Source organism: Chanodichthys erythropterus, chromosome 10 (assembly GCF_024489055.1).
Source record: "Chanodichthys erythropterus isolate Z2021 chromosome 10, ASM2448905v1, whole genome shotgun sequence".
NCBI classification, from domain to species: Eukaryota; Metazoa; Chordata; class Actinopteri; order Cypriniformes; family Xenocyprididae; genus Chanodichthys; species Chanodichthys erythropterus.
In genome coordinates, this window is record NC_090230.1 from 24,015,149 (window position 1) to 24,027,682 (window position 12,534).

Genomic DNA, 12,534 nt, shown 5'->3' on the forward strand with positions numbered 1-12,534 from the left:
TCAAGTACAAATAACGTGATAAAGACGTTACAAGAACATTATGAGAACGTTTTCGCTCAACATTTCGAGAACATCAGTCAAGTACAAATAACGTGATAAAGACGTTTCAAGAACGTTGTTATGAGAACGTTTTCGCTCAACATTACGAGAACATCAGTCAAGTACAAATAACGTGATAAAGACGTTACAAGAACGTTGTTATGAGAACGTTTTCGCTCAACATTTCGAGAACATCAGTCAAGTACAAATAACGTGATAAAGACGTTTCAAGAACGTTGTTATGAGAACGTTTTCGCTCAACATTACGAGAACATCAGTCAAGTACAAATAACGTGATAAAGACGTTACAAGAACGTTATGAGAACGTTTTTGCTCAACATTACGAGAACATCAGTCAAGTACAAATAACGTGATAAAGACGTTTCAAGAACGTTGTTATGAGAATGTTTTCTCTCAACGTTATGAGAATGTATTTTAACTATGAAAACATTATAAGAATGTTCCTGAAACATTATTTTAGGAATGTTTTTTTCTAAAATTTACAAAACTTTTATATAATCTTGGTGAAAGTTATGGAAACGTTCCCTGTTAGCTGGGTTACTTCCTTTCCTTGTTCAAGTAGAGAAGGACGAAGGAGTTGAAGAAAGCATGATCAGAATATTGAATCATGATCAGAATATCGCTCAAGTGTTGCTTCAAAACAGAGCAAGGAAACTATAGGATGAACAATTTAGGAATTAAGAAACATCCTACAGTATGTTCTATACCTTAGGAAAAGAAAATATATTTCCATATATAAGAATGATCAATATATTAAATGATTTCCCAGCCAGCAGAGCCATGTGGGGCCCAAATGGGTTTGACCTGGGCTATCTAACTGGGACCCAGCCAGTTTTGCACCCAGTTTCCATGTAGGTCCCACATGGATTTGCCCAGATGAAATGAACACTGCTTAGTGTGCACACTACAGGCTGTTTAATGTAACACTTAATCAGTGTTGGAGGTAATGAGATAATTAAGTGATTGAATAATGATTTTGTATTAGTGAATAAGATAAGAATGGTGCAATGGTGCAATGCATTCTGGGAGCCATGGATAAGTTTCGTATGATGCACTCAGAATGCATTGCACCATTGAAGCATGTCACCATTGTTGAGATTCATATGCTGATTCTTGATGTCTGTGTGCGAGTAAAACTCACAGGAGCCCAAAATATGTAAATGGTGTGTTATAAATCGTTTGATGTTCTGATTAAATTCTATTATTCTCTTGCTGTAGAATCATAACAATAAAACAGAATTAATAACATACTACCCATATAAACCTCCCACGTAATATCAATGAGTTAAGCCAATATATGGTGATTATATTCTTATCATCAATCAGCTTACAGCATCTGATTATATTTTCTCTTGCTGTTCTCGCCATAACAAACAGACACAGCAGTCAAGAGAAAAACTAATGTTAAAAAGTCAAGAGCCTGACTAAAGCACACACTGATCGCCACAATGGTAACATCAAATCAAACTATTACTTTCAAATAAGTAATCAACATCTAAGCCTCTTCTTAATTCTTAATACGAACTTCTGTAGATGTCTGACAGAAATAAAGTCAGTCTGGTTAGTAATAAGTGAAGCTAATGTTGTTTGTGGAGTTGTTTAATCAGATCTTGAGAGATGTAATGTATTTTATCTTCAGTTGATTTCATCCAAGGCTGTGGCTGGAAGTAGTTCTTGTGTTTCTCTTTCCTTCAGTGATTCTGCTTGTTAACAGCAGGTGTTCTTCACTAATACAAAATCATTATTCAATCACTTAATTATGTCATTACCTCCAACACTGATTAAGTGTTACATTAAACAGCCTGTAGTGTGCACACTAAGCAGTGTTCATTTCATCTGGGCAAATCCATGTGGGGCCTACATGGAAACTGGGTGCAAAACTGGCTGGGTCCCAGTTAGATAGCCCAGGTCAAACCCATTTGGGCCCCACATGGCTCTGCTGGCTGGGGAGGACCAAGAAGTTGAAGCATGATCAGATTATTGATCGCTCAAGCAGGGCCGGCCCAAGTTTTTATGGGGCCCTCGGTTAAAATAACTTAAAGGGTTAGTTCACCCAAAAATGAAAATTCTGTCATTTATTACTCACCCTCATGTCGTTCCACACCCGTAAGACCTTCATTAATCTTCAGAACACAAATTAAGATATTTTAGTTGAAATCCGGTGGCTCCGTGAGGCCTGCATAGGGAGCAATGACATTTCCTCTCTCAAGATCCATAAAGGTACTAAAAACATATTTAAATCAGTTCATGTGAGTACAGTGGTTCAATATTAATATTATAAAGCAACGAGAATATTTTTGGGCCACCAAAAAAACAAAATTACAACTTATTTAGTGATGGCTGATTTCAAAACACTGCTTCATGAAGCTTCAGAGCACAGTGAATCTGTGTATGGATCTTGAGAGAGGAAATGTCATTTCTGGCTATGGAGGCCTCACTGAGCCATCGGATTTCAACTAAAATATCTTAATTTGTGTTCTGAAGATTAATGAAGGTCTTATGGGTGTGGAACGACATGAGGGTGAGTAATTAATGACAGAATTTTCATTTTTGGGTGAACTAACCCTTTAAGATAAACAGTATCTTATATAAAAAATTAATGTAAATGTACAAAATGGACAATATTAAATTAAATACTTAATAACATAAAATTAGCAGTTCAGATGGATCTGTAGGAAGATAACAATAATACATTTATTAACATTAAAGGAATAGTTCACCCAAAAATGAAAATTCTCTCATCATTTACTCACTCTCAAGTTTTTTTTTTTTTAAACCTGAATGAATTTCTTTCTTCTGCTGAACACAAAATAAGATATTTTGAAGAATGTGGGTTGCTGGTCACCAACTCTTTGGTTACTCACATTCTTCAAATATCTTATTTTGTTTTTGGCAGAAGAAAGAAAGTAATACAGGTTTGGAAACAAAATGAGAGTGAGTAAATGATGAGAGAATTTTCATTTTTGGGTGAACTGTCCCTTTAAGGACAAGGGCAGCATGTTTATTAGGCTTCTGTTACTGTAAGACCTGCACATCTAAAATACAGACACACATACAATTTTCTCTCAACTGATTACTTTCACTTTAGACATAACCAACTAACTGGGTTTATGTAAACCTTGTGTGTATTTGACAGTATTAGAGCAATCAAACGCGAAAGATAAAGTCCACTATTCGGGCGCTGTTTGACAGGCTTTTAGTGTGTGTACATGCTCAGAAAAATCGCATGTCAGAATGAAATTAATGAAATGTTTAACCGGCAAGGTTTTGAAGCACATACAAATAATGAATGAGTCCCGTGAGTGTAACTCTACCATTGCATTAACATGATGCAAATGCAGTCAAGTTGTATGCAGTATTGGGACTGAGGCGCCAGAACTGCAACTGATGGAACAAGCGCTGTGGGCCCCCTGGTGGCGGCTGGGCCCTAAGCAGCTTAGTTCGCTTAGGGAGGCCTGGCTCTGTGCTCAAGTGTCGCATTAAAACAGAGTGAGGAAACAACGATTAACAATTATGAAATAAAAAAAAATCTTATGTTATACACCTTACGTAAAGAGAATATATATTTCCCTATTTATGAATGATCAATATATCAAATGATTTAATGGTATATATGAAAATATACAGAATAACATGTAGTGTTAATATATCACAGTATATTGAATAATACATAGGAATTTCTGTTTTTCATATATTGAAAAAATATGTGACAACATATTTACTAATATATGTAATTTTATGTTCAGTAATATACTTAATATACAGATGTAGGCTACATGTGGTCAGATGCTGCATGTGTAATATATTGTAGATATATTTACTCATGCAGCATAAACACATACATAGAGAAATACATAATGAAATATATTTATTTCATATTTTCAAGCTTAACAAAAACACACCTGCTTATGCAAAAAAAAAAAAATTCAGCAGAAAGATTATCACTGTGCTGAAGAGAGTACAGACTTAATCTTTTTTAAAAGCTCATCCATCCATCCTAAAATTAATCCATACGGATCCAAAGGGGTTAATAAAGGTCTTCTGAAGCAAAGCGATTTTCTTTTTATAAGAAAAATATCCATATTTATAACTTTATAAACTATAATCACTGACAGCTGTAGTCTAGTTCCAGCGGAAGAGTAACCTTTGACCCGAAGCATGACATATTGACAAACACAGAAGAACAGAAGATAGAGCAAAACAAAACACTGGAAGACTAAAATGAGAATTACGATGTAAGAGAAGAGGAGCTTGAGTTTGTTGTGTCGGAGTAACATAAGCTTAGGAGAAACTAGACGCCTCTCACGATAGGTCTGGGCAACAAACTCAAGCCCCTCTTATATCGAAATCCTCCCACATTTCTTTTTTAAATTCTCTCTAATAGAGAGACACTGCAGCTGACAATCAGACTGGAGATCTCTGAATCAGGAAAGTTAAAATCACAGACAGGCCTTTATAACTAGAGATCACCAGTGGCTGACTGGCCTCAACTTTAAAAGCCAAATGTAATGATTGTTCCACCACTAGATGGCGGTGTGCACCAGTGGTGTTGGTGAAGGTTAACAGTTAACCAGCTGCAAATGAGAAAAAGTATTGTTTGTTGTTGAAAATGTAATTTTTTTAATTGAATTTTAATTTACTTTGCACACTCTATTTTTATGAATCTGCACATATTTCTTACACTTAATTGTAATGTAGAAACATTAGCAGTGTTAGCAGTGTTGCCCCCCAAACTGAAACTAAAGAAATTAACAACCATCGGTCATTTGCATACCATAAATATTAAAACAATAAATCATACATATGCATTCTTAAAATGACTGTTCAACACTGTCAGACAAGCAGGATATGATCATTAAAGAGTGTGACATCAAATAGCTTGATAACTTTTGTATATTGAATCTTAACTGCTTGGTTCTTTTATTTTGTCGCAAAATGTAATTATGCTATTGACCATCTTATATAAAGTTGAATATATATCTATGTCCAACTTTATTTGCAAAACTACAGTACACTCACATAGAGCAAAAACAGCAAATCTCAACTGCTTGATTGATTGTCATCACAAAATGTAATATTATCGCCCAGCTCTAATCTGATAAATGTGACACATGAAGATATTATAAACATTGACATCATAATTTTCTGTAAAGCTGCACTGAAATAATGTGTATTGTGAAAAGCAATAAAAAATAAATTTGACTTGACTTGAATTGACTTTATGAAATTATATGAGACAGTCATTTATCTGTTATGTATTTCAAGTCTGTTTTGTTAAAGCTAAAGTCAGACTGTGGGTCTTCATATGAGCAGGAACGGAAAAAAGCCCTTCAACCACACAGTAAAGACTCGTCAGCAGTGTGCCTGTCTAACATCAACCACAAACATCCAGCAGATGATCATGCTGAACCTGTTTGTCCACCAACAAATAAACCACTTTTCTGTGCAGACGTAAATCAAACCAGCTCAAACTGTCAGGGCTCTCCAAAGGAAGCTGACCATAGCATTTATTTAGCAGGCAGATATACGTATATATTTTAAATGAGGAGGTAAAATCTTTCCTGTTTGTTTCCGTATAGGGGATTTGTTAAAAAGGGAGAAAACGAGGCTTTGTCAAACATGAAAAAGTTTTAGATCTACAAGATCATTTTTGTTTTTTAAAGTCCTTGTATATTCTTTAAGAGAGAGTTTCATTAGTTCATCACTGAATATCACATTTTAACAATCCCAGAACTCAAAACTAAAGAGTTCAGAGGAAACTACAGAGGTTTCTGTGAAAGCGATCACACCGCTGGTGGTACTTGAAGTTTGATCATCTTCTCTTGGCGATTGGAGCGTACTCCACATGATCCTCCTCTTTATAATCCTGTCAGAAACACAATATATAATAATAAATGCATGTCCTTGATGACATGGTACAATATGCAGATGTAAAACCAGCATCAAGTGTATCACAAAACTTCCATAGGCCTGTGGGTGAGAGACTTGCATTGTTTCCTTCTGTTTGTTTCCTTATGCTTTTTCATACTAAGTTGTGCATATACTAAGTTTTCAGGGAAACACACAGCTGAAGTAGTTCTAGCAGGTTTGGCTGCATTACAGCTCCATATCAAATGATTTCAGTTATTTCAAAAGGTCCTCACAGCCTACAACCACAAAAGAGACAAAAAACACAACGACACCGACCAAACAAATAAATATAGTGAACAATAGGATGAAAATGACAAATTATTGTCACGTTTTATTGTGTCCTGAAAGTGCATGCTCTTTCTCCCACTCTCTCTCTATCAAATGCACAGACATACAGTACAGACACACACACTCGGACAGAAACGTCGCTGCTCTGACAAATTAATCAGTACAATAGTTTAGCAGCTTAAAAGCTACATGACATTTCTCACCAGCGAGGTAATAACTGTGGGTTATGGGGTAGATGCACTTATACTTTCACTATTAGTAGCTATAGGAGCTGCTGCCGTGAGAGACACAGACTCAGATGGGCTAATTCACATCTCTCTCTCTGCATTAATAACTATCAACAGTATTCTGCTATCGAGGCTCAAGCCTTTGTTACTGTAACGTGCTGGTTGTATATATAACACATGACGAAGAAGATAATACACAAATAAGTCTTTACTAGACAATCCAACAGGAGAATACAGAATCCAGGCAGGAACGGAACATACGAGACCCGACAATGAACTAAAGGAAAACAAGAACTTAAATACACAGACGATTAACTCAAACGACAAAAAGCTGTGATCAGTGCAGTGTCCATGGTGACTGATGAGTGGCGGGAACACAGAACAAAAGAGCACATGTGATGAATGAAAATCAACACAAACAGAACATGACGCTGACCATGACAGTTACTAGATCTGAAATGATGTTTTGGAAATACTTCATCAGTGGCTCATTTTGAACGCGGGAAATATTAACTAATGCTGACTGTAGTTATGGTGAATGAGTGTTGTACATATTTAATGTGGTGCTTTTTGTGTTTCTGTCTGTATAATGATCTGTCACACTCAAGCACAATCCTGCTGAAATGACACAGACACACACACAACATGAATTTTTAATAAATGATCTTACCGTTTTCTGTGCTTTTCTTTTGTAGAATGTCGGCTCGACATAAGTGATTTCTTCTTCACGAGTCTTAGCTGTTTCAAAGATAATAAGATGTAATATAATAAATAGATGGTATTGAAACAGCAAAATGCAATGTTGTTAACTAGATCTGTTTTTTATTTACATCATATATGTTAGGGCTGTCAAAGTTAAAGTGTTAATGCACTCATTGCTGCCGTACATCAACAAATTGAGTCGCTTTGTCTTTGACTTACCAGTCACTAGCAGGGTCAGATTTGTACAAGCATTCAGAAAGACATTCTTTACAGATAATTCAAAACCATAAGAATGTTTAATTAAACTAATTAACATTTTTTTTTTAATGATGACATTAAATTTTAATTGAAGCTCATGTGAAATGCCATCCACCAGTGGAACAGCGTCATAGAGATGTTAATCTGAACATTAATGGAGCGCTGAATCTTTACACATGCAATATTACATTCATAAAGTGCAGAGGAAGCTGATTAATTTTAACATTAATTTAGATTTGCATTTCTGTGTTTTAATGAAGAATATGTTCAACAATTAAAGAGCACTGCCCAGTGTCACTATAACCACCAAACCCGACATCTACACATATTATTAATGTTCTTTCCATCAACCCTTGAACCAATCTGTATTGTATAGGGCGCTTTAAAAATAAAGGTGATTTGATCTTGTGCTGTGCAGAAAATCATTTACCTAAAATGGTGTTCCCAGTCAAAAATGACCGGCCTTTTAAAAATTGCTTGTAAATCTCTCATTATGCTGTATTACCAGCAACTATCTTGAATCCTGTCTTTGGTAACAATATAGCACATGAATCTCAACCTTTATTGAGTAATGGACCCCCGTCATTGAACTGTCCTCAAGGACCCCAGATAATTTTGGCTTGTTGGTATCATTAATGTCTTTGTGATGACCAAATACAATCAAGTATAATTTACTACTATGTTAGTTGACTTGTCCAATATTCAGCTATATCGTCAGTTATATTATACATATATTATCTTCTTCTTTTATGGGAACATGTCAAATGTCAAAATAATATTCATATTCAGATATTTTATAAGGACCCCTGGCATTACGTCAAGGACCACTGGTTGAGAAACACTGATATAGCATAAAGAGAAAATTAGCATATTTTTGGAGGCTGGTCATTTTTGACCAAGAACATCAAGTGTAACAAGTTCAAAAATATTCTAATTTTGTGTGAACAAAGTATTAATAAGTTTTTTATATGGTATGATGTTCCTCACACGTTCTTTCAACTTAATTTTGATTTAAAATTCAACATTGTAGGAAGTTGGGACACTCTATTATATATATGTATATTATCATTTCTTAAAACACTGATTACTTTTATAAATTCAGTAGCCATTTATAATTCAACACTTGCCTTGAGCAGTTTTTCTACATTTCCTGCAGATGCAGCAGATCCCGACTGCAGCAACAATCAACAGAGATCCAGCAGAGATCAACACTATCAGAGACACTGAGTCTGTAACTATAGAGAGAGACAGAAATAAGTGTGATCTAGTGATAAGCGAACATCACAGTTAGAAGTATTTTGCTGCTTTACAACAAAGTCATTTCAAAGTTTCTAGTTTATCCCATTCTGCTGTGGGTTAAAGTAAAAATCAAATGTTTTAATCTCAGCCTGAAAGGCAGCAAAGGATGGTGATGTTCTGTATATAAATATGATAAACAGTCAGAAGTATGCCGACAACACAACACTGAAAAAAATGATGACATGAAACATGCTGAGGAAACTCAAGAGAAGAAAGTAGAATTATCGGACAAGATATGAACATGAGGAAGACCAAGATCACGATAAATGATGACATTGAGAATCCTGTGTGTGCCATGAATGGCGAGACGGACCAATAAGTCAATCATGGAGGGAATCAAATGCAACTCGAAGCACAAATGGTGAAACTGCGTTTGTCGTATTTGGTCACACAGTTATCAGAGTAGTGCAAAACCAATTTCTTTTTAATTCTTATGTCTATCAAGTCACCAAGACTCGGATCTGAGCTTAAGGGACATAACAACAACAACAACATCATATGTAAATAAATAATCCATATAACAGAGATGTTTATGTTGAGTAAAAACAAAAGGAACATAGTTTAACAATTAGGAATCAATGTAATTTTTAAGCAATAAAATGCTGAACATTTGTTTTATGACCAATCCTTAAAACCAGCCCTAGTCTTTAATCAACTCAGTAATAAACGCACCAGCTCTGTCATACCTGCACATGTGTGACAGAGGTGAGTGATGTCCAGATGTTGAGTCTGGTTGCTGATGGGATTGTTCAGCACACAGCTGTAGGTGTTTTTATCCTGATATTCCACCTCCAGAGGTAGAGAGAGACTGATGCTGAGATCAGACACACTGATGCTGGACAATAAACTGTTTCCTTTGTACCAGGAGAGAGTCACATGACCCACATTCACAGCTGAACACACCAATGAACATGATGATGATGAAGATGATGAAGAACATTGTCTGCTGATGACAGGAACAGGCAGACGAGCTGGAAAAGATTAGGAAATAGTAAATCATGCTATCTGCTGATAAAAACATTACACAGAGATGCCTCTCTCAAAATAATTAATCCATAAAGCGCTCAGAAGGTTGAAAAGGGACCGTCAAAAATGTATCAGATTTTACCATTTTAAAATTGAAAAATCATACATTTATTATATGTCTACTTTAAATAAAGGATTAATAAACTCACAATAGACAGTTAGATTGAAACTGTTGCTTATATTTCTGCTAATCTCTAGTTGGTAAACTCCAGCATGTTCATGTAACAAATAAACTTTTAACTGTAACGAATAAAATTGAAAACTGATACTTAACTCACCATTAACAGTGAGAAATAAACTCTTTCTCACACTGCTGGTCTGTAGTTCATATTCTCCATCATGTTCAGTTGTGATGTTTGTGATGGTCAGAGATCCAGTTTGATGATCCAGTTTCAGTCTGTCTCTGAATCTCCCATCAAGAACATCATCATATACAGTGATTCTGTCCTCCAGTACACTGATTTCAGCTATTAAAGTGTTATTAGTTCCAAACCTCCACAGAATCAAATCTTCATCCATCATTTCAGTAAAACCAAAGTTTAGAGTGACTGAATCTCCCTCCATCACTGACACTGACTTCACTTTATCTGTATCAGCAAACACACCTGGAAAACAGAGTCACAGATAAAAAGGTCAATGATTTTTAATAACACTGGTTTTTTGCAGTTTGCAATAACAGATTCTGATGGTTCTAAATTTTTTGATCATTGATTTAGCTAAACACACATGTATAAAACAAAATCATTTTGAATAATTTTGTACCTTGAGACTATAAAACTATATTATCTTCACATATTTTAATGTGATATTCTCACAGGTCAACTTTTTTATGGATTTGATGAGCTTATTAACAGCTGACTGAATCTGTCTCTTATGTGATCTGTAATGACAGACCTGAATCCAAAACATCATAAATCCAACATATTACTCTGTATGAAAACCAAAGCATAGACTAACTCAGTATAAACATTGCTACATAAACACACTATATTTGTAACTTACCATGAAGTTGTGTGAAACACAAGCACAAAATGCCAACATGAACCATTTTCTCTGAGCACTGTAACATCATAATGAAAATCTCTGAAAGCTGTGTGTTCAGATTTGACAGAACTGATATTAATATATTGTGTGTGTGTGTGTGTGTGTGTGTGTGTGTGTGTGTGTGTGTGTGTGTGTGTGTGTGTGTGTGTGTGTGTGTGTGTGTGTGTGGATCCTCCCCCAGCAAGACTCGACCACCCTTCACTGAACACACACTGGAGTTTCACTGTAAAATCACAGTACAGAAGCATTTATTAAGACTCACTGTATGCTGGCAGAAAACATTCTAGCACAGGAAGCTGTTAAATGATATTGGAAGTTTATTATTTTAGTATTTGTTATTTTTTTGTGGCAATATTTCTCTCTCTCTCTCTTTCTCTGTGTTTGTGTATAGGAAGAATCAATGTAAGGGAATGAAATTATAACTTAATTTATATTGTGTGAAATATTTAATTGATGAATGATGCTTTAGAATAATGTGTAAACTGAAACATCAGTGTCTGTAAAGCATGTTTATCGTGAAAAAGGAAGTGTGACCGTGAGGTTCTTATTGACAGGAGAGGAAATGAAGACTCTTACTGACACATGCATCAACTTGCGTCCAATAATGCACAGGTTTTTCCATCCATTATGCCAAACTGCTATTTCTTTGTAAATAAATGAGACCACAAAAGTTTCACTTTGACAGTTGCTGATGTCGCTTTCGGTGAATTGTGTCCGTTCTCTGTGCTAGAGAAAGCATGCGCTGTGGTTTTCTATACGGGTCTGTGGTTAAAAATAAAATCTTGTCTATTTTTGAACGCAACCATAGAGTGGGGGGCTGAAAATGTTGTTTACCTTGAAATAAATTTTCTATTTTCAGTTTAAAGCATTCAGGCCTCTTTGCAAATCAAGGGTTTCTCACTGAAGATATATAGATGATGCATTCATACAGAAAATGCATGAACTGAAAAAGTGTACTGGCACACAATGTAAGTTTCTTTGGATAAATGTCTCTGCCGAATGCATAGACACAAATGCATTATCACACACATTCACAGGATAAAGTTACTCCAGGAATTGTATCCCAGATCCGACTGTTACTGTCAGGGTTAAGTTCACACAATGCTCATGTTTTTATTTTGGCGAGCTTCCTGTGACAAAGAATCAGTGAGTACTTACTTTGTTCTGTCTTACACTCGTTTGACTAGTTCTGCCAGTTTAACACATTTAATGTATATAATGCAAAAAAATTATTCCTTTTGTAACCCCGGGTTAGGACAGTAGAGGGCGCTACACCTTTCTCTCTCTTTCTTGTGTACTTTGCTGCATGGCCACATGTCCTTAATTTCAACAAGGTCCAGGTCAATATATCTTTAAAGTCATTGTTTCAGATAACAATACCATATTATTTACGTCTTTAAAAATTATGAATTAAAGATAGCTGTGCTTAGAGAGATTACACTGATGAGTCAAAACATTATAACCATCTGCCTAATATGCTGTATGTCATTCGTGTGCTGGCAAAACAACGCTGACCCGCTGAGGCATGAACTCAACAGGACTTCTGAAGGTGTGCTCTGGTTTCTGGCACCTAGACATTAGCAGATCCTTCAAGTCCTGTAGGTTGTGAGGTGGAGCTGCCGTGGATCAAATTTGTTGGTCCAGCACCTCCTACAGATGCTCAGTTGGATTGAGATCTGGGGAATTTGGAGGCCAGAGCAACACTTTGAACTCTTCATCA